Below are 21,021 nucleotides of genomic sequence, written 5' to 3'. Positions count from 1 at the left end.
CACCGGGTCATAAGGCTCTCCACAGCCACACAGTCTGTGCTCATTTGCATAAAACCCACCCACCAAGCTGTTTGCAAAACATGTGGGAAACTCCACATTTTCTTGGAATAATAAAAAAAAATGATATACTGCCTACAGTTTGTTGAGTCAGGGTTATCGTGAGGAGCTTGTAGATTTACAGTGCCCGCATGTATGTAAAGGTGTCATTGTGACAGATCTCAGAACTGAATCTGACAGGCTGTTTACAATTCGAGCAGCAAGGCTTTTTGTTACTTAGGGAGGAGTCAGGTTAATTTTTTTCAGCAGCGCTTGAGGCAAGAATCAGGTTAAGATTAAAAGTGAGCAGAGGGATGCAATAAGTCTTTTGTGCGAGTGGGAGGTTTTTACTTTCAGCAAGCCCTTGTATATGAAAAATATGACAATGAAAAAGGTGGTATGGTTCATATTTACTAAAAAAAGATATTTATATACGTCAACGCCACACCATAGTAACGTTAAATCCGAATACACATACAACAGAAAGACAAAAACCCCAAGCAACAAGGAAATGTCTAGCACTCTTTCATTCTGTAGAAAGCAAGTGCATGCTCACACCTGGATGCCTTGTCTGCAGAGAGAGAAGACAACTCGGTGACAAAGAACATAAGAACTTGATGATGGCGCAGGAGAGGGTGGGTGAGAGATGTAAACTGCTTCACTGACTCATACACATAGCCGGTGATGGCTGCTGCCATGCTCAATATCGTCCCTCAATCAACATGAAGCAAAGTAAACACAAATCCGGAGATGAAAAATGTCTAACTAAAGGGAAGCGATTTAGATGCAAAACAAATGCAAACGTCCCTATCACGTTGCTATGGACAAACCGGTGTCGTATTTCAGCACGAGAGCAGATGGACACTTCCGTACGTTTCCCTTTTCCTGCCGTGGAGAAACTGTGACCTGTAACCATGCCAACAGCGATTCCCCATCCCCCCTTCCTGCAGTTTCCATAGCACGACAGAGGATAGGTCTGGGTTTTAAAATAAACCTTTGGACCCAGGAGAGACGAGAGAAACTGTCTGGAGGAAAACAACAAGCTGAAGGCATGGCACTGCTCAGGCCAGGCAGATCGATAAGAGATTAGCCGGCGCTGCTAACGCTCATCTCTTACCTGCTCTACAAATTACACTATGGATCCTGTTTACTGCACCCAGGTCAAAAGTAATAAAGCAGCCTCTTCTCCCCATGCCATAACTCTCATAAACAAGGCGCTTCTTTTTGATGATCAGCTTCACACTGCTGCATAAGGGAGATTTTAAGCTAATCTGAATCATGTGTGAAAACTACTTTTGCTAAATGTTCCTAGGATTTATTAGCATTTGTCACAGAGACAGCAAAATCAGAATCTGAATATTTATGAAAAACACGTTTTTCACAAACAATATGGCTGTCAATTAGTTGTCGAGGGGACAAAGGTTTACCGTTATTTAAATATCTATATGACTTGTAATAGGTATTTGGATTTGCATGAAATGATCCCTGGTACACTGTTTTTGTTCATTAAAAAAATAAATGTTATGGGGAAAATAAATGCCTCCTCTCTTCTCCTCAATCTCCTTAATTAAATGTCAGAGATTTCTTGTTTATTTTTCCGATAAAACAGTGTTCTGTTATGTGTGCGCGTGTGATAGAAAAGAGTGGAGGAAGGGTAACTGTGTAAGACGAGAAGGGGGAGAGGGGAGCTTACCTTAGATTCGCACGCGCACACATTGTATTTTTACTTTCGTCTTTGTGTTAATTATTTTTATGTATTTATTTTTTGGGGCTGTGAAACGAATAATTTAAGTTATTTCTCATTTCTCTTTATTTCTCATTTCTCGTTATTTCTTATGAACAAAATTAGATTTGGTTTATGAGTGTTTTGAAATACGAGCCCGCTTCTGGAACTAATTATGCTCGTGATCCAAGGTTCCACTGTATTATTTAAAGGAGAAACTTCATTTCATGTAGTCCTGGCACACTGTTTCTCCTAGCCTCAATATTTTAACAATTATTTTACAGATGTGGCTCTGGCTACCACAACCCTCAACAAGCAGCTCATAAATAAGGCATTAAACATTTGGGAATGCCAGCAGCTTTTCCTTCACCCTTTTCCATTCCAGATTTCTGATATTTGAGGTGAAGGATATTAAAAATGTATGTATTGCAATTCACTCAGCAAATGATCCATAAGGAAGATTCTTGGAAAAACAGGTGTTATACTACCAGTATTATCAACAGAATGAACATATGGTCGGTAGCATCAGTGATATTTCGGCTTTTAATTTTTTGCAAAATGTGGACCGACTAAGATGATAAAAGAGGTCATTTGAACAATTTATTTACTCTATTATAAATTATATACATTAGTAATATATAAATAATATGAAAGTATGTCAAAAATTATATGTGCAGCTGTGGATGTGTTACATCGGTTTATTTGTAACTGCGGTGCGACCAAATATGGATGCCACGCTTGTGATTAGCAAGAAAAAAAAAAGTCAACCAAAAAGAGAAAGTCAACCATCAGCTGGACAATCGACGCTTTCACTTTTCAGGGATTCTCAAGAGCCAATAACATTAAGACATATTCTGGAAAAATGTCCAACAATCAACAGTAAGATGCTTATTGAAGAGCTGAAGCCTAAACCTCATATTAAACAAAGAGAACTGGCAAGGGTCGTTGTGATCTTGACTGACAATGAATGTTCGCACACTTCTGCCCACACTGTCAACAAAAAAATTCATTTATAGGTGTTATTAATATATTAACATATTAACTGCAGATCATATTTAACTAACCCTCATATTTTGGTAGGTATATTATTTTGTCAGGTTATGTGAGGCTTGAAATGTAAAAAATGCAACAATGCACTCCATCATTGACAAACGTTTTCCAGTGTGGAAATCAGCCATAACATTAAAACTACAATATCATTACTGTCTGCCCTGATATTGTGTACCATCACTGTGTGCCACCAAAACAACTCCCATCCATCAAGGCATGGACTCCAAAAGACCTCTAAAGGTGTGCTGTGGTATCTGACCCCAAGACATTACAACTTACAGGGTTACAGGATCTCATGGTAATGTGTTGGAACCCCAACCCAGACTTGTTTTCTAGAACCCCTTCACTGACGCTTGATCAGATTGAGATCTTGGCCCTTCGGACGCCAAGTCAACATTTTGAACACTTTGTCTTGTTCCTTAAACTATTCCTAAATGTGTTTTGCAGTGTTTCATGGTGCGTTACAGTATCTTGCTGAAAGAGGACATCGTGATCAGGGAATACCGATTCCCTGCACCAAATTTTTTGACCTGTGAATGGAATCAACCGGTTATCAGCTTGATCCACCATGACCAGTCTCAGATATTTTATTCTTGTGCATTTTCCGAATTATCTAGAGATTTTATGTTTAAATCCTGGCTGGCATACTTATACTCTCACATGGATAGTACTTTCCTTCTACCCCCTAACAGTGCCAGAGCAGCATGTTGAAAAGATTAGTTTTGCTGGGATCACAAGCCTTGGAGAAAGAATGTGATAGCCTTTGTCTGGCTATATTTGTACCAAATTGCTTGGTCGAGTTACCTGAAGCACTATTTTATTTTGGGATTTTTTTTGCGCACTTTTAGAAAAAAAAAACCTTGAAGTAATGTTAAGAAAATGTAAAAGGCAATTTTTTTTACTACAAAAACAGAACTGAACGTTTTACTATATATTTAAAAATAGATCTCAGAGCTTATATGAGGTCACGAAAGAGGAAACACTCTAATTTGCTTCCTTAAGACCAGTCCAATAAAAAAAAATAAAAAAAAAAAGGAAAAAGGACAAAAAGCAAAGAATTTATGTTTGGAAAAGTTTTTACCAAAAGTAATTTGTGCAACAGATTTGTCATTTTTCCTGCTTCAAGACATCAATTTCAAGAATTAACTGATCAACTGCTGAATATAAACATATCCCTGTATGTAGTTTTAATGTTATGGCTGATGGATGCATAAATATTTACCTGTGAACAAATGCAACAGAAATGGATATTTACACATCTTTGATTTTGACAGCAGAGAAACTCTATTGTTGATCTCAATACAGTTACACAACAGTGATTACATTTTCGGCTTCTCTGCAGTGATTCACTTAGCAGCAAAACAATCCCCACAGCAGTCCCCTGATCCACCACAATGCAATTTTCATCCTTTATCAAAGTGCAATTTCTGCTATCTCCAAAAGAAATTCTTCCCACGTCTTAGACTTGGCAAATAATATTTCTGCTGGGGGAAAGAGAAGGCACCTTTGTCCTACTCATATCTATTAAAGGCAGTCTCCACAGACCACTTGCACCCTTTATCGGCGCAGTGGGACCAGCAGTGATGTGATCGTAGCACACGCACTTAGGGTTTGCTCATCCCTTGGGTCCGTTTCAGACCGCTGTCGGCGATCATGGCCGCTTTCTGTAACTAAGTGCAATGAAGTGGCAGTGAGCGCGAGAGAGACGGGAACTGCTTCAGGTGCAGGCTTCAGTATCTGCCTACGTTCGTGCGGGAGCATGCAGTCTGACAAAGAGAGCAAAAAGGGGTGGGGGTGTGGGGAGGGCTTATAAACACCAGATAAACGTATGGCACAAGAATTTTCTTTAATCTGCCCAAGGATAAAGAAATGTTTCATTTAAAACAGCATGTTCCCAATAACCACCAGAGCATTAGTTTAGGCAGACAGAACGACATGTCATGTGCATGCATACACACAAACAGGATCAGGGGATGAACTCACTTGCATCTACACATCTGTGTGTGTGAGCTGAGGGCGAAGGAAAAAAAAAAATGGGAAGGGAGCAAAAAGGTCGACCGTTCTCCATAAACCTCGACGAAGTAATTGATGGGTTCTGCAGCGGGTGTGGTTTGAGTGATCTGCCACTCTCCAGGCGCTCGGCACACGGCATCGAGATGACGCGCTCTGCTGTGCTGTGTTAATGAAATACACTCCCAAATGATCCGTTATCTTTCAGGGGGATTCAGTCCAGATCTCATACACTGGAGGGGAGAGGGAGGACATGTTTTCAGATTTCCTGAAAGCATGACATTCCTGTGTCGCATTCCTGCGTTAGTCGTCTCAGATCTTGCCTGAACATCTCTCAGTTTGACTCTGAAGGGAAGCAGCGTGTAAGCACAGGGAGGGGGTGTAAGGGAAACCGGGGAATATTTCAAATCATTTACAGAACACAGATATTTACTGATCAGACGAGATGCTGCACAATAGCTTATTCATTAGCATGACTCTCTGCAAAGAGAACTGGATGTAATGGGAATAAAATAAGCAGATAAAAAGAAAAAAAAATACTGGGAAAAAAGGCAGATACAAAGGAAGATATGACAAAAAAATAATGTTTGAAAAAAGGGAGAAAGGAAAAAGAGAGAAAGGAAAAACAGAAAGAAAGAAAAAAAAACAGTCATGCTCAGGGTGTGAAATTCACAGCAGCAATGAAGGCATTTACCTGCCGTGCCTGGACCAGTTTTTGCGATGCCCTATTCATTTCAGAAACCATGGAGGCAATAATTTGCTGTGCCCTTTTCTTATCGTACCTTGGTGCCCTCTTTTAGCCACCTCGTCTGTGATGAACCAGCATTACCCTTTTCAGCAATTTGAGCTACAGTAGTTCTTTTATGGGATTGGGATCCACAGGCCAGCCTTCGCTTCCCATACGCATCAGTAAGCCTTGGTCACGTATGACCCTGTTGCTGGTCACTGGTTTTCCTTTCTTAAACCACTTTTGGTAGGTCCTGACCACTGCGGCGTGAGAACATCCCACAAGAAATGCAGTTTTGAAGTTGCTCTGATCCATAACTGCTGGGCCTAATTTGCATCAAGCGAGCCTTTGCTCTGTGCATGTGCATAGTTTGGATGAATTGTAGTGCTATGTACATGGCCATGAAATTTATATGATCCCAACTGGACTCTGAAATGAAACGAAGTGCAAAGGCCAAAATTGTTAAATCTTGCAGCTAAGTGCAGAAAGGTTTCTAGCTTTTTCAGCTAAAAAATACAGAAATAATGAGATATAAGAATATTTTAATATTTGTATTTTGACACCAAAAACGCTGGACTGTTGTGCAACAACTGCAACATGACAGATAAGAATTGTTTTGTTTGAGAGAGAGAGAGAGAGAGAGAGAGAGAGAGAGATAGATAGATAGATAGATAGATATCAGTAAGCCCAAACATATAATTCTGATAATTTTTCTTTTTTCGGCAAAACAAAATGCTTTATTGGATAAGATGTAGAAAAAGCTAATTTCCCACCCCCATGAAAGGCCTATTTCTATTTTACTTCACAAAAATAAAATACGTTCTTAATGAATATGTTGCTTGTTCATTTCAGACATTAAAAATCACTGTTTTTCATTGAATCTTTATGTATTGTCACTCTCACTGGAAAATTAATAAAATTCTTCATTTACAGATTGTCCCTGATTTACAAACGAGCTCCGTTCGTAAGCACGTTCATAAGTCTGATTTGTTCTTTAGTCCGACTTAATGAGCCTTATACGCCTTTGACATGAACATACAATGTAAAGCATATTAATCCACCTAACTAAATCTCTGTCCCCTTTCCCAAAAACCGTAACCATGCCTAAGGAAATTAATCTCACGTGAAATATAAGTGTTCTCACTCGCAAGGGGAATACCGGATGCCATTTTGTCTCAGAGCTGTTTTCCACTGTTTTGGACTGTAAACTCTGTTTTAAATTAGGATTATTTACAGGACCGCTTTACAGTTAATTAATTATTTTCCATAATCTACATGACGACAAGCGAGGTCATTGGATACCTTCCGTTGTTTTTAACTTTTACATTTACTAACTAAAATTCTAACTAACTAAACTAAATTTATAAATCACATTCTCTTGATGACGATCTGCTGTGTATAGTGTAATAAAAATGCATTCCTGAACTTACAGTGGTGTGAAAAACTATTTGCCCCATTCCTGATTTCTTATTCTTTTGCATGTTTGTCACACTTAAATGTTTCTGCTCATCAAAAATCGTTAACTATTAGTCAAAGATAACTTAATTGAACACAAAATTCAGTTTTTAAATGAAGGTTTACGTTATTAAGGGAGAAAAAAAACTCCAAATCTACATGGCCCTGTGTGAAAAAGTGATTTTAAATAACTTAACTGTGGTTTATCACACCTGAGTTCAATTTCTGTAGTCACCCCCAGGCCTGATTACCTCCACACCTGTTTCAATCAAGAAATCACTTAAATAGGAGCTACCTGACACAGAGAAGTAGACCAAAAGCACCTCAAAAGCTAGACATCATGCCAAGATCCAAAGAAATTCAGGAACAAATGAGAACAAAAGTAATTAAGATCTATCAGTCTGGTAAAGGTTATAAAGCCATTTCTAAAGCTTTGGGACTCCAGCGAACCACAGTGAGAGCCATTATCCACAAATGGCAAAAACAGGGAACAGTGGTGAACCTTCCCAGGAGTGGCCGGCCGACCAAAATTACCCCAAAAGCGCAGAGACAACTCATCCGAGAGGCCACAAAAGACCCCAGGACAACATCTAAAGAACTGCAGGCCCTACTTGCCTCAATTAAGGTCAATGTTCACGACTCCACCATAAAAAAGAGACTGGGCAAAAACGGCCTGCATGGCAGATTTCCAAGGCGCAAACCACTTTTAAGCAAAAAGAACATTAAGGCTCGTCTCAATTTAGCTAAAAAATTGATTGATTTCCAAGACTTTTGGGAAAATACCTTGTGGACCGACGAGACAAAAGTTTAACTTTTTGGAAGGTGCGTGTCCCGTTACATCTGGCGTAAAAGTAACACAGCATTTCAGAAAAAGAACATCATACCAACAGTAAAATATGGTGGTGGTAATGTGATGGTCTGGGGTTGTTTTGCTGCTTCAGGACCAGGAAGGCTTGCTGTGATAGATGGAACCATGAATTCTACTGTCTACCAAAAAATCCTGAAGGAGAATGTCCGGCCATCTGTTCGTCAACTCAAGCTGAAGCGATCTTGGGTGCTGCAGCAGGACAATGACCCAAAACACACCAGCAAATCCACCTCTGAATGGCTGAAGAAAAACAAAATGAAGACTTTGAAGTGGCCTAGTCAAAGTCCTGACCTGAATCCTATTGAGATGTTGTGGCATGACCTTAAAAAGGTAGTTCATGCTAGAAAACCCTCAAATAAAGCTGAATTACAACAATTCTGCAAAGATGAGTGGGCCAAAATTCCTCCAGAGCGCTGTAAAAGACTCGTTGCAAGTTATCGCAAACACTTGATTGCAGTTATTGCTGCTAAGGGTGGCCCAACCAGTTATTAGGTTCAGGGGGCAATTACTTTTTCACACAGGGCCATGTAGGTTTGGATTTTTTTTCTCCCTAAATAATAAAAACCATCATTTAATAACTGCATTTTGTGTTTACTTGTGTTATCTTTGACTAATAGTTAAATGTGTTTGATGATCAGAAACATTTAAGTGTGACAAACATGCAAAAGAATAAGAAATCAGGAAGGGGGCAAATAGTTTTTCACACCACTGTAGGTGCGATGGCGAAGTTGCCTCAGTGCCCCTTGTAGAACTTTAATGCCTTAGTGCTCCTGCCATTTGTAGAACATTTAAGGCAATTACCTTAGTTCGCCTCAGGACATGAAATTAATACGCTGCATGCAGTCAGAATGACAAAAGAATTAGATGAACAGAAGAAAGAAGATACGAACAAGACAGACAGAGGCAAGATCCAGGAAAAGCAAAAAGCAAATAAGAGTTGCAGAAAGAAAAAACAGTGAGAAAAAAGAAAGACGTTATTTTAAAAAAAAGAAAGCGACATACTGTCACAAAGACAGAAAAAGATGGGAAAAAAATTAAAAGGATATGAACAAGTCATAAAGAAGAAACTAAAAGACACAAACTGTAAAAAGAGACAGACAGTCAGAAATGGAAGCCTTCATTATCATTACATTACCCAGAAGTCTTCTTTAATTAACTCTGGAGTATAAAAGGCATGTAGAGTAATTAACAGCAATAACATGCAGGATTCCTCTGGGGTTCTTTGGGTAGGTAAAGGTTCTTTGCTTGCTAAGGTTTTTTTTCCCCTCCATATCTGAAAGTGAACGCCTGCAACTTTTGAGAATGATCCTTGATTCAACCGCTTATTTTCAGAGTGTTCTTTATTCGACTCATTTTATTATTAGGACCTGGAGTAAGGCGCAATCTAGACACACAGTGCCTGACGGAAGCCAGTAGAAACTGTAGAACACCTGTTCTTGCACGCATGTGGAGAAAGCTGCTCGTCCAAACTATGCAGCAGAAGACGGATCTGTAGGAAGCCTGACCAACCCATCAATCTCCAATTTCTGTAACAGCTTCCTCTATTTGGTTCATCATCTTCATTATTTGTAATTAATTTGCTATTAACTTCACCTGACCACCTTCATTTCTTTTCTTTTATCCTTTTGATTTCATAAAAAATGCTGCAGATATGAGATTTCTTTGCATATCAGAGGTTTTTAAAAGAGTGTTGTTTTTCCCCGATTTTCTCCCTAATTTAGTCATGTCCAATGCTTCTCCGTCACTAGGGGCTCCCACATTAAGGCTACTACTACCACTCAGTCGGGAGGGCCGAAGACTATTACGTGTTTCCTCTGAGCCACGTGACGCCAGCCGACCAAATCTTTTCGAACTGCTCGCTGACGCATCGTCACAGAGCTATCTGCTCCTTCCGCTTACATGAGCTCAAATATACCCCTAATTGTAGAGCCGTAATTATTGTGGGAGCACAAAGTACCTCTCATCCTCCCTCTCTGAGAGAGCTCGGCCAATCAGCTCTCTCTGGACCTCCATCTGCGAGAGGTTACAGCATCACCTGGGAATCGAACTCGCGATCTCTGGAAAATAGGGCAAGTGTTTTACCACTGCGCCACTCAGAGGCCCAAAAGAGTGTTGTTTTTAACCTTTTTCTTGATTAAGTGATCACCCTTGGGCAGCCCTGCACTGCTTGAGCATTTCCTGTAGCTACACCTCCAGCCAGAGTGCGGACACATGGCCCTTTTTTATTCTAAAAGATATGCTACATTTCTTGTTTTTATAAGGTCTACCCATGCCTGCATAATTTCTTAAAAACGCAAACTGACTTTAAATGTCTAGTTTAGCAAACTCATTCATCACCTTTTGCATTTTAAAATGTGTAGATAAGAGCTTTGTCCTTTGATAGGAATCCAATTTTCCTTTCTCGTGCTAATGCTGTCGATATTTACGCTTTAAAAGTGGCTGTAATCAACGAGATAGAAGTCTCGGTTCTCGCATTTCTCACAGGTTTGTATACAAGTGATCAGCAAGGGTAAATGCAGGTCTGTACTGTCAGTCAGGGGGAATCAATGAGCGTTACGTATGTCTTTAGAGACAAAATGAGAAAATTATACAGTGGAGGAGTGCTGAACTGCTTGCAGGTCTAAGTGTACAATCTTCTCCTGGGCTACCACACATACAGAGCAGCGTTGTACCTTCTAATAAGCTCAAGCGGCTGCATTGCCAAGCTGAGATGCCTCCTCATCATAATGTATTGAGGTGATTTCGTGAGAAGGAGGTGCTCAGCTGATGAGTCTAAATGAACAGGTTGATATCGGGACAGAATACGTGTTCACAAACAAACAGTAATCAAGAGCCCTATTCTTCTTCTATGTTTTTTTGAAAGTCTTGTTTAGCTGATAAGCTTGAGTCCATAAATCTACCATGTCTGTGGGTCCCACGTTAGATAAAGCAGGGAAACCAGATAATAGATGAGAAAAGCTTCAGTTGTACCAGGTAACTGCCATCGCAGTATAATTAGTGCTCCATCAGACATACCAGTTCTACTCCACACAAAAGAGGCTCACCACCCAAACTGGACAACTTACAGTTCTCCAACAATGGCTAGGAGCTCGGCATGGCACAGACCAGCTCCGCAATCAGGTCTAGCATTCTCCCCAGCTTTGTGCTTTCCCCATGCTGTGATTCCAAGGACATTCTTTTATCACCCTTCACAATATTGTGGGTTCCATAGGGCAATGGGATCCTTATGCTGCACCAAACTGCAACAAACCACGTGCCACTTCGTATGCAGAAAAAGGAAAAAAAAAAAAACAGCAAACCAGGGTGTAAATTCAGAGCAGTTGTAGGGGTTACACATGGCATTTGAACGCTTCAGAGAACAAGAGTTCCTCCAGGGTTCTAAGGCTTTCCAGAAAATAAAAGGAAAAAAAAAAAACTAACAGCAGCACTCATGGTTCTGTAATTGCATGCTGGCAAAATGAGTCTGCTTTAAAAACGTAGCATAGCGATGATTATAAAAATGTACTGGTTGCACTGTTAATGTAACGCAAAAAAAGTGATCTATCCCTGTGGTGCCTAAACCAAAAACCCTTGAAATTACATTGCTCAGAGTGAGACAGTGCCTGAAGAAAGCAAGTTTCAATTCCGCGGATAGAAAGCGAGTTTCAATTTGGAGCAAGGAAAATAAGTTTCAAGACCTTTGGCTTTCATGGACCAAAAAAAAAAAAAAAAAAAAAAAAAAAGACGGAAACTCAGCAAAAAAGTTATTGCAAATTAAAAGAAAACCAAATCGTGCTCAGCTCAGGGCCTGGATACAGATTTGTATTTTGAAGGGGGGAAAAAATTGCAACATTATCTGAGACAAACACAACAGAGGAACCCATCTGTAATTCCATGACAAAACAGAAAACCAAATTATACCATCCAAGGGCAAAGTTCTCTTAAACGACTTCCCCCGCGAGCTCGCATTAGCTCTGATGATTTATGCAGCTATCTGTAAGGCATCGCTGGTGATAAATGGCTCTGTGAGAACAGAAATTAGATAACGTCCCCCGATGTAGGCGGGAGCGACAAGATATGTTGATTGTATCGTCAGGATCACTGACTGCATGTTGGAACAGATTTACAAAACACCACGCAGACGTCGAATTTAAACTGCGCATCATGGAGCTCATAACACTGCATCGTTACTCTGCTCAATTCTTGATTCTGATTGGTCAGAACGTCGCTTTCCTTAACGTCGGCTCTGGCGACATTAGCTCTGGATGTAACACTCGCTTGTTCTATTGCGTTATTCTTCAACAGCTCATTCATAAGCATTTGCATGACAGAGGCTCTTTATAATCCAAGTCTAATAATAAACAAAACTAAATAGATGCCAAAAAGAATGTATTTTTTTGTTGTTCCACAACAAAATTAAACCTAAAAGTCAAAAGAAAAAAACTTTGTTCTGCTGTCCCCTGACCACAAATTTGAAGACTAAGCCGCAAGCATCCGTCAATAGAAATACACGATAGCAAAACTGCCAGTGCTCTTTGAGTAGAAGTGGTGTCAGACTCACTCTGCCTGTTCAATCAAAAAGCAAAACTGACCAATCACCTCTTTGAGCTAAGGCATGCATAATGGGGTGAACAGCTTTCTTCTAAATGTGTTCCCGCAGCTCAAGGTCTGGTCAGCTGATCCTCAGATGAAGCACATGATAACTTTTGCATTTACAGAGAACCACGGAGCAACATTATGTTTGGTGTAAAATGTAATGTTTTTCTTATCATTTAGGAATTTCAATACTTTTAGTGGAACATAAGTGGAATACAACACTTGAGGACATGCTGTTATTGTAAAATAGTCAGCTCTGGGGCTGCATTAGTAAAGCCTAATTTATGCGCCTGAGTCACGTCTACATCAAGGGTCTCATGCGCATAAGTACTACACTACCGTATACCCCATATACCTCTTAGCCTAAGGTGTACCTGACGTGCACCTCGCCGAAAATGTAACCAAATGTGGTGATGCATAGCGCAACAACTGTGTCTGGTCCACCTGGCAGCAGTGCATTTCCGGCTTCTTCCTCTCTCTTCCTTTCATTTTCTAACTGAAAGTCGTACCACACCTTCTCTCATCACTTCATCACAATTTCAGTAACTGTTTCAGTAAAATTAACAAGCAAGTGGAAGACACCGCGTCAAACTGGCAAACAGTTGTCAGTGAAACTGCCACGCCCTGTATCATTAATGTCAAAAGTTTTCCTGCGCATGACCGTATAATGCAAATCCAAACATCTATTTAGCATCATGGATAATCAGCCATACCAAAAAAGAGCACAAAAACAAGGCCTTTTTCCAACTTTTTTTTCTTTTTTAACTAGGGAATGCTCAGTTCCACCCAAATGAAAAAACATCACAAAAGAAGCCGCAATATAAATTCACTTAAACCTTCATCTAAGCCAGACGATGTGTTTGGGGTTTTAGACGAACACTGTGCTCTTGCCTTATCACCTCTCATTAGAGAAGCGACTGAAAGCAGTACAGGCTGGTGGCTACACGGCGTGCAAACTAATGAGCACACTCAAGAGTGGCCAAACACAGCAGAAGCTTGCCATATAACGGGCTATACTAGTACAAAGAGCATGTACCCAAGCCGTGTTTATTGACCAATACATAGATACTGTTACTGCTGCTATCACTTTTAGCCACGTAATGATGTCATAAATTGTGTTTTTGAATTCTGATTGGTCCGGAAGGTGTCCATTAATTATCCAACAGGCACCCTGGCAGTAGTGCAGATTTATATTAATGCCCTCGATCTACAACGCTACTGTTTCTATAGTAACAGCTGATCAGCAGAGACTCGTACAGTAAGGGCTTTGTGTAAACAGACCTGAAACACACTTCTTTTGGTACTATTTGTTCATAGTAATCGTTACATTACAGTTTGGCCTGATACAATACAGTTTGTTTATATATCTTCTTCTTTGTCTTTCGGCTGTTCCCTTTCAGGGGTCGCCACAGCGAATCATCTGCCTCCATCTAACAGTTTGTTTATATATATATATATATATATATATATATAGAGAGAGAGAGAGAGCTGTATTTCTTTTGTATAATTAAGGCTTTATCAACGTAAATTAAAAGGTAAATATAGTTCATAGGGATCAGCAACAGATTAATTCTATTTACCAGAATTTCTAAGTCATTTATTTATTTTTTTATTTTTTTATCAGGCAACAAACAAAACGTACAAACAAATATGAGTAAAGAGTCCTCAAAAATAAATAAAGAAATGAATGTCTGTGTGAACTTTGAGGACTCTTTCTGTATCTCACTGTAATCAGTGCAGTTTTATAAGGAAATCAGCTGCAAAATTTTACTGAGCATCCCGAAGAACCACTCGCAGTTCTCCTGAGCCTATTTCACTTTGTTTTTTTATCTTAATAGTGGTTGCTTATAAAATATGCTGATTTCTTTCCTAGCATGTTGATGTTTTTAAAATCTGAAATGTTTTTGTACTGACCCAACTAAAGTCTAAAGTCATGATGCCATCTATGACAAGGTTTGTACCAAAAAAAAAAAAAAAAAAAAACAGAGTGCCTAAGGTTTTTTGCACAGCACTACAGTGCTGTGCAAAAAACTTTAGGCACTCTGTTTTTTTTTTGTTTTTTTTGGTACAAACCTTATATATATATATATAAAATTAATATATAATATATAATATATATTATATATATATATATATATATATATATATATATAATTAAAATAACAGGTAACAGAATACAACTTGCAATAAAAGATTTTTTTTTAGGCTTTTACTACAGTTAGAATTGTTAATTTTATATAAGAATATAACTTAAAAGAGATAAGAAGGTGGTGATGAATGTTAAATTTGAGCCATTTGGTTGAAATCTGCACTACTGCTAATATATTTCAGCTTCAAAGATATTGCTTTTCCACCCTCAGTTGCATTAAAAAGAAAAAAAAAATCAACTTTGTTTTAAACTCGTTCCAATTCAAGTTTATCAACTAATTTTGCATTCATTTTTTAAACACCCCTCATCCCTGGAAAGGCTTGAGAAGCACTGGATACCCATGGTTTCTAATAAAAGCTAGAATATACAGTATAACGCTGACCTCATAAAAGTAAAAAACAAATAACGAAATCAATATCTGCTTCTAAGCACACTGGCTCAATCACTAATCCACATAAAAGCAGCATGGACAGCAAGTAGCAGGCAATAAATTGTAGCCCCATGGATGTCAATTCTGTCTCACGCACATATGAACAAACACACGCACGCACGCACACACGAATGCACGCACCACTAAGGCAAAAAAACAAACAAAGAGGTAACAAAGCAGGAAAGAAATGCAAGACTGATTATGTGACGAAGGTGTTCGCTAAGTAAAGATGGCGTTTTTGAATAATTAAGAGACAGCAGAAGCGGACTCCTAAAGCGTTTCTCCTCTCCACCCAGAACAACTAAGCTGTGTGGGGACAAAGGCATGCCCCAGTGGAGCACTCTGTAGCATGCTGCTGAATAACAGTGAGCATCATAACCTGCTGGGGCTTCCACTGCCTCCATATGCCGCTCCCGCATTCAGAAAAGGCAGCGGCTGCGTTTCCTATTCCTGTTCAGAAAGAATCTGGCAGCCCGGATCACCTGCTGAGTTATGGGCCACAAGAAGAATTTCTCATTAACGGGGGAAGAAAAAAAAAGAAGAAAAAAAAGAAGAAGAAGCAGCAGCCACACGAGCGGGACGGGAGCGCTGCCAAATGTATCAGTCTAGTGGTGAGAGGACAGGGGAGAGAGTGGACCCGAGGATTTATTGCCTCTAAAAACGCAGCAAACATTTGGAGACTACAGAAAAAAAAGGTGGTGATGAATACTGCGGCAAAGTGAGCGAGAAACTGTTATCCCAGTGAACAGACACTATCGTCGATGCTAACTTGACCTCAGACGACTGGAGAAAGGCTTTGCAGATCAAAGATCAGTTATGCTGGTGTTCATAAGATATGATCCAATTAAGTAAATTTTACACATAGATTTAATCACCTGCTGGGAAATCACTTGCGTATAAATTACATCACCGTCTGCAACTGTCAGAAGTGTTACCACAAGACAAAACTTTCTTACTGTACAATTAAATCTAAGCATTAGAGGCTAAGTACCATGCATTAACCATTCAGTCATCGCCGTTTTTCTGGACTGTTTTCACTAAACATTCACTCACTCACTCTTATCCTGGACAGGATGGCGGGAGGCCTGGAGCCCATGCCAGGGGACTCGGCACTAGGCAGGGTAGACCCTGGGTGAAGTGCCAGTCCATCGCAGGGCACGCAAGCCTACACCCATTTAAATGCAATTTGGAAACGCCTATCGTTGGAACAGCCTACCGTGCAGCTCTTTAGACTGTGGGAAGAAAACCCAACACAAACAGACTCGAGGCGGGAATCGAACCCTCAACCCTGCAGAACTACAGTGCTTTCCACTGTGTGCCAGGCTGCTGAATTTTACTAAACATTCAGATTAAAAATGTATGAATAAATAATTTTGGTCTAAAGTGTTATAAATAAAATGTAAAGAAATAGTTTTTGTACAGTTAATTATGTTCATGATAAAAAAATCTTGTTGTATTTTGCCATTAAAAATTTTTTTATGAGCCTTTAAGCACTGCACTGAGCTGTGAAACAGAATTTGCAAGAATTCAATAACCAACTAATGATGTAAAAAAAAAAAAAAAAAATAAATAAATAAATAAATAAATAAATGGAGAGAGAGATCAATATGTCTCAGTGTAGAGCGGGCATCACTCTGCCACTTTACCTTGAAGAGCTTTATTCATGATGAGTCTCAGTAACAGTTGGAGTGGAATAAAGCTGGCAGCTAGCAGGAGACGAGTGACTGATAGATACTGCTCTCTCTCCCTCTCCCCACTCTCTCCCTTTCTTTCGAAATTCTCTCTCTCTCTCTCTCTCTCTCTCGGTGGAAGCAGGCACGTTCCCCACCTCAATAATGCTAATCTGCAGCTCCAGTGCGCTGCATGGCGACAGACCAGGCTCAGTTAAAAAGCCAACTAACAAAGAGAGGGACATGAACCTGCTCTGGCTTATACTCCAGAACTGCTGAGGGCCGAACAGGAGGAGAAATCCAGCTTTTGTATGCCAGGTAAAGTGACAGTATGATCTCTTTGCAAGTGTGGAGCTTTTCCGAGGCTTCACCGGTTTATCAGACTGTTTATGTACAACCTGCACATGAGTAAAGTCAGGCTGAAAGTCTATAGCAGATGGGATAGACATGATCCCAAAGTAATCTGTAAATATGTACTGATTAGTGCCGCAACCCAGTGAAAATATAAACCATGACAAACAAGGCTAAATACATGGAATATTACTTATTTATAATATTTTATAAACTGTAAAAATCATTTACAGTAAACTTTTAATAGTCTCACTAATAATAACTATTATTAATTATTCACTCCTAAGACCCAAGTGTTACACCCACTCTTTTAACATGACATTAGAATAATATGAAATAAATTAAACATAAAATAATCAACTTTTACAACTGGGGAGTGTCAGTGTCACCGCAAGGGCTTTGAAATCTTGTAGAACAGCACACAATGCAGGAAATATCGCCATGACAACCAAATATTCTAGCTCACAGAGATTTTTGTCTATCACTGGCAATGTTATGTTGGGGAAAAAATAAGCTCTACTATACAACTGCCTTTACCACACAAAAAATAAATAAATAAAAATTTAATGTGTCAATTTATCACAGTGACTTTTTTAATTTTTTTATTTATTTCCCTGTTTCTCCTCTGAGTGGCATAGTGGTAAAGTGCTTGCCCTGTCATCCGGAGATTGCGATTTCGATGCCTGGGTGATGCTGTAACCTCTCGCAGCCGGAGGTCTAGAGAGAGCTGATTGGCCGAGCCCTCTCAGAGGGATGAGAGGTTCTAAGTGCTCCCATATTAGTCACGGCTCTACAGCCAATCAGGGTTGCAAGCGGAAGGAGCGGATAGCGCTGCCCTCCGAGTGTGTTACGCTGTCCATTACGCCGGTGAAAACATGCGGTCGGTTGGCTTTAGCTGACTATCACATGTTTCGGCCGTAGTTAGCCCCCTAGTGAGGAATAGGACGCGTCTAAATTAGAGAGAAAATCTGGGAAAACCCTGACCTGACTTCTCTATTAATTTCGTTAATTTTAAATAAAGAAACAGCTGGTGCGTCACTGAGGATTTGTAGCGAAACATTTAAAAATCACTTTAGAGAAACTGAATTTGAACAAGTTTGAAAAATAATTTAGTTGGATGGAACACTAAATTATATTTTAAATACTCAGTATTTATTTTATTTTATTTTATTTTTTAAATTGAGCAAAGATTTATCTATTTGACTGTCTGCATGTTGATTAATCTAAAGCTAAAATGTTTATTTACAGTCACCACTGGCTTAAACGGTTAAAGCTCTGGGTTACTAATCTGCAGGTTGGTGATTTAAGACCTGGTGCTTCGTTTTTAATTGAGATTTTTTTAGGCTGCAATGGATGAAGAACTTTTTTTTTTTTTTTTTAAAGGGTAAACTCAGAAACAAGTCTATTAAAACTGTTAAGTTTTCCAAAAGTTAAGCATTTTACCTGAGAGAGAAAGTGTTTATTAAGATGTTTACTCCTATTGATCTTTGTGCAGAAATGCTTTGGAAAAACTTAGCCATGAAAAGGTTTCAGAAATATTTTCTTTTAAAAATTTGATCTAGAATCCAGTGAAAGCAGTGGAGTGAGGGGGACAGAGTCATTAAATACCAGGTATGATAAAAACCGATTCTGAAAGCAGGTCCACGACCCTGCAAACACATTCCTAATAAATTCCATTTGAACTCTGCTGTCTGAACAGCTGAAAGATTTTTAAACAGGGCTTGAATAAAGTATTAAATGTCGCGAATGTAGCGGACACGCTTTTTGTACGGTGTGCAAAACAAGCAGTGGCAAGTCGCACTGGGACGTTTTTTCATGAGCTCGGCATCAGTAGTAAAGGGACAATACTCAGTACTTATGACTGTGCCTAATTTTCATATGACATTTTAGTGTGAAAGCCTGGGAAATAATCACTATGATAAATATGCATGAGAGTGTCTCAGAAATGGCCATGTGGACTCATGTCCTCTTTTAAAAACTAAAAAAAAAAAAAAACTCATGCCTGGCCGAATGGACATCATAAATAAATATTCATAAGGATCCAATCACACTCACTCACTCGTCTTCTATACCGCTTTATCCTGTATTCAGGGTCGCTTAGACCTGGAGCCCATCCCAGGAGACCCAGGGCACGAGGTGGGGTACAGGGTGCCAATCCATCGCAGGGCACACACACATACACACACTCACACACTCATTAACACACTACAGGCAATTTGGGAACGGCAATTAGCCTAACCTGCATATCTTTGGACTGTAGGAGGAAACCGGAGTACCCGGAGAAAACCCACTAAGCACGGGGAGAACATGCCTCAGGATCTAATCAGTCGTTCTTAAATCTTGCAAAGCTTTTGCCTACAGACATTAAAATAAAATGGACACGTATAGCCATTGCAGGTGGAACTGTAAATTATATCATTATTGTAATTAATAATTTTTTTTATATTATTGCAATTTTCTTACACGAACATGCACTCCGTCAGTGTGCACAGTGTCACTCTTGGTATAAAAGCACTAAAAAACTGTAAATCAGATTTCTCAATCGGTATCACAAATTGCGTTCACTTCTGTTTAACCGTTTGCTGCACATAATTAAATCATCAGAGAATGAATGTAAAAAAAAAAAATGTACAGGGCTGCAACCTAAACTTTTTCATTCAGTGGTCAGAAATACGGCGAATAGAAAATTGTCAAGTAGAAATAACACAAGACAAAATCACAGGGGCACAAAGAACCAGTGCTAAATTAATGATGATGCAAATAATTTTATTTAAGAATATTTCAGTTTATTTTGTCTTTTTTTTATCAGTAGAAGACGAGGATCACATTTCTGCAGTGCTACGGCTCTGCTCTTTAGCTCAGAGTGTCAACCCGACAGCAGCAACCCAAAACACATGGCATGTCTGGCGATGCGGATTTGCATCTCTGATGCAAAGCAATATTTCTGGCACATTTTCGTGTCTTTGCTGTACAGTACAGTGGTGTCATCAACAAGCATGTCTAACTACTTTTCACTAATTTGTGATACAGTGCTGTGAGAACTTGGTTGTAGAATGTCTTAAAGTTTAACAATTTTTCCATGAATGGAAAGACTCTGTCTCAGCTCTGTCTCTGGTGGACAGCCTCCTCTAGGCAAAGTCAACGGCTACATTGACAGAGTCCATCTTAACTGTTTACATTGATAACGATCTGATAAATTGTTCAAAAGGATTTAAACAGAACATAGCTTATTTGGTTCTGCCGATTGTCAAGCATTTGTTCATGCAGAAGATGTAGAAGTAGTATTTTTCTCCATCTTTGAGGTTAGGTTATGCTTTTTATTTTTTCTGATAAACCCCACCTTCAGTATTATGATTAGTGACTAGAATTCAGCCTCATCTATTATTTGTGAAATTAGCCAATTAGTGCCTTCCACAATCAGTGGATAAAAAGTAAACACTGGTGGGAGAGAGCTGCTCTCTCCGGGATTACTGATCTGGAATCAAAACCATAACTTTCTTCAACAAACTCATCACGTTTTATGAGCCTCATGTGTACAGACATGCGCAAAAAGAAAATATTTATTGCATCGAGAGAGAACAGTGTTCGTGTCAAGTGTTAACTTAAAAAAAAAAATAAATGAAATAAAAAAAAGTCATCACTCAATTTATTGACCTGCATCAAGTGCTAAAAACAATAAAGAAGATTTAAAATAAGTGGAATTGGATTATGAGCTGTCCAACACATTATTAAAACCTGAAAAGAACCTTCAACTGTACTGAAACTTTAACTTTGTGGAAGAAAGGTGGTCAGGACACTTTTTTTTTTTTTTTTTTTTTTTAGACCGGGGAGTCTATAGGTTTACACGGTCCCTCTCATTCTGACTAAAAATTCATCATCACCACTATGATTGGGACATTATTTCAATTATTAGTGGAATATTACAGTCCATGCAAAGGAAGCTGCTGACTGGGTAAGGAAGAGATTAGCCAGAGGAG

At 39.2% G+C, this 21,021-nt stretch overlaps 1 protein-coding gene across 1 annotated transcript in view; it reads right to left on the bottom strand.

Moving 5' to 3' along the window:
- The window catches only part of tnksa (tankyrase, TRF1-interacting ankyrin-related ADP-ribose polymerase a), a 113,581-nt gene that overhangs the window by 37,005 nt on the left and 55,555 nt on the right, over window positions 1–21,021 (bottom strand). The gene's annotated exons all lie outside the window — the stretch shown is intronic.

The sequence above is a fragment of the Clarias gariepinus genome, chromosome 19 (genome assembly GCF_024256425.1).
Source record: "Clarias gariepinus isolate MV-2021 ecotype Netherlands chromosome 19, CGAR_prim_01v2, whole genome shotgun sequence".
Classification (NCBI taxonomy): Eukaryota; Metazoa; Chordata; class Actinopteri; order Siluriformes; family Clariidae; genus Clarias; species Clarias gariepinus.
This window is presented reverse-complemented; position numbering and strand designations above follow the sequence as displayed.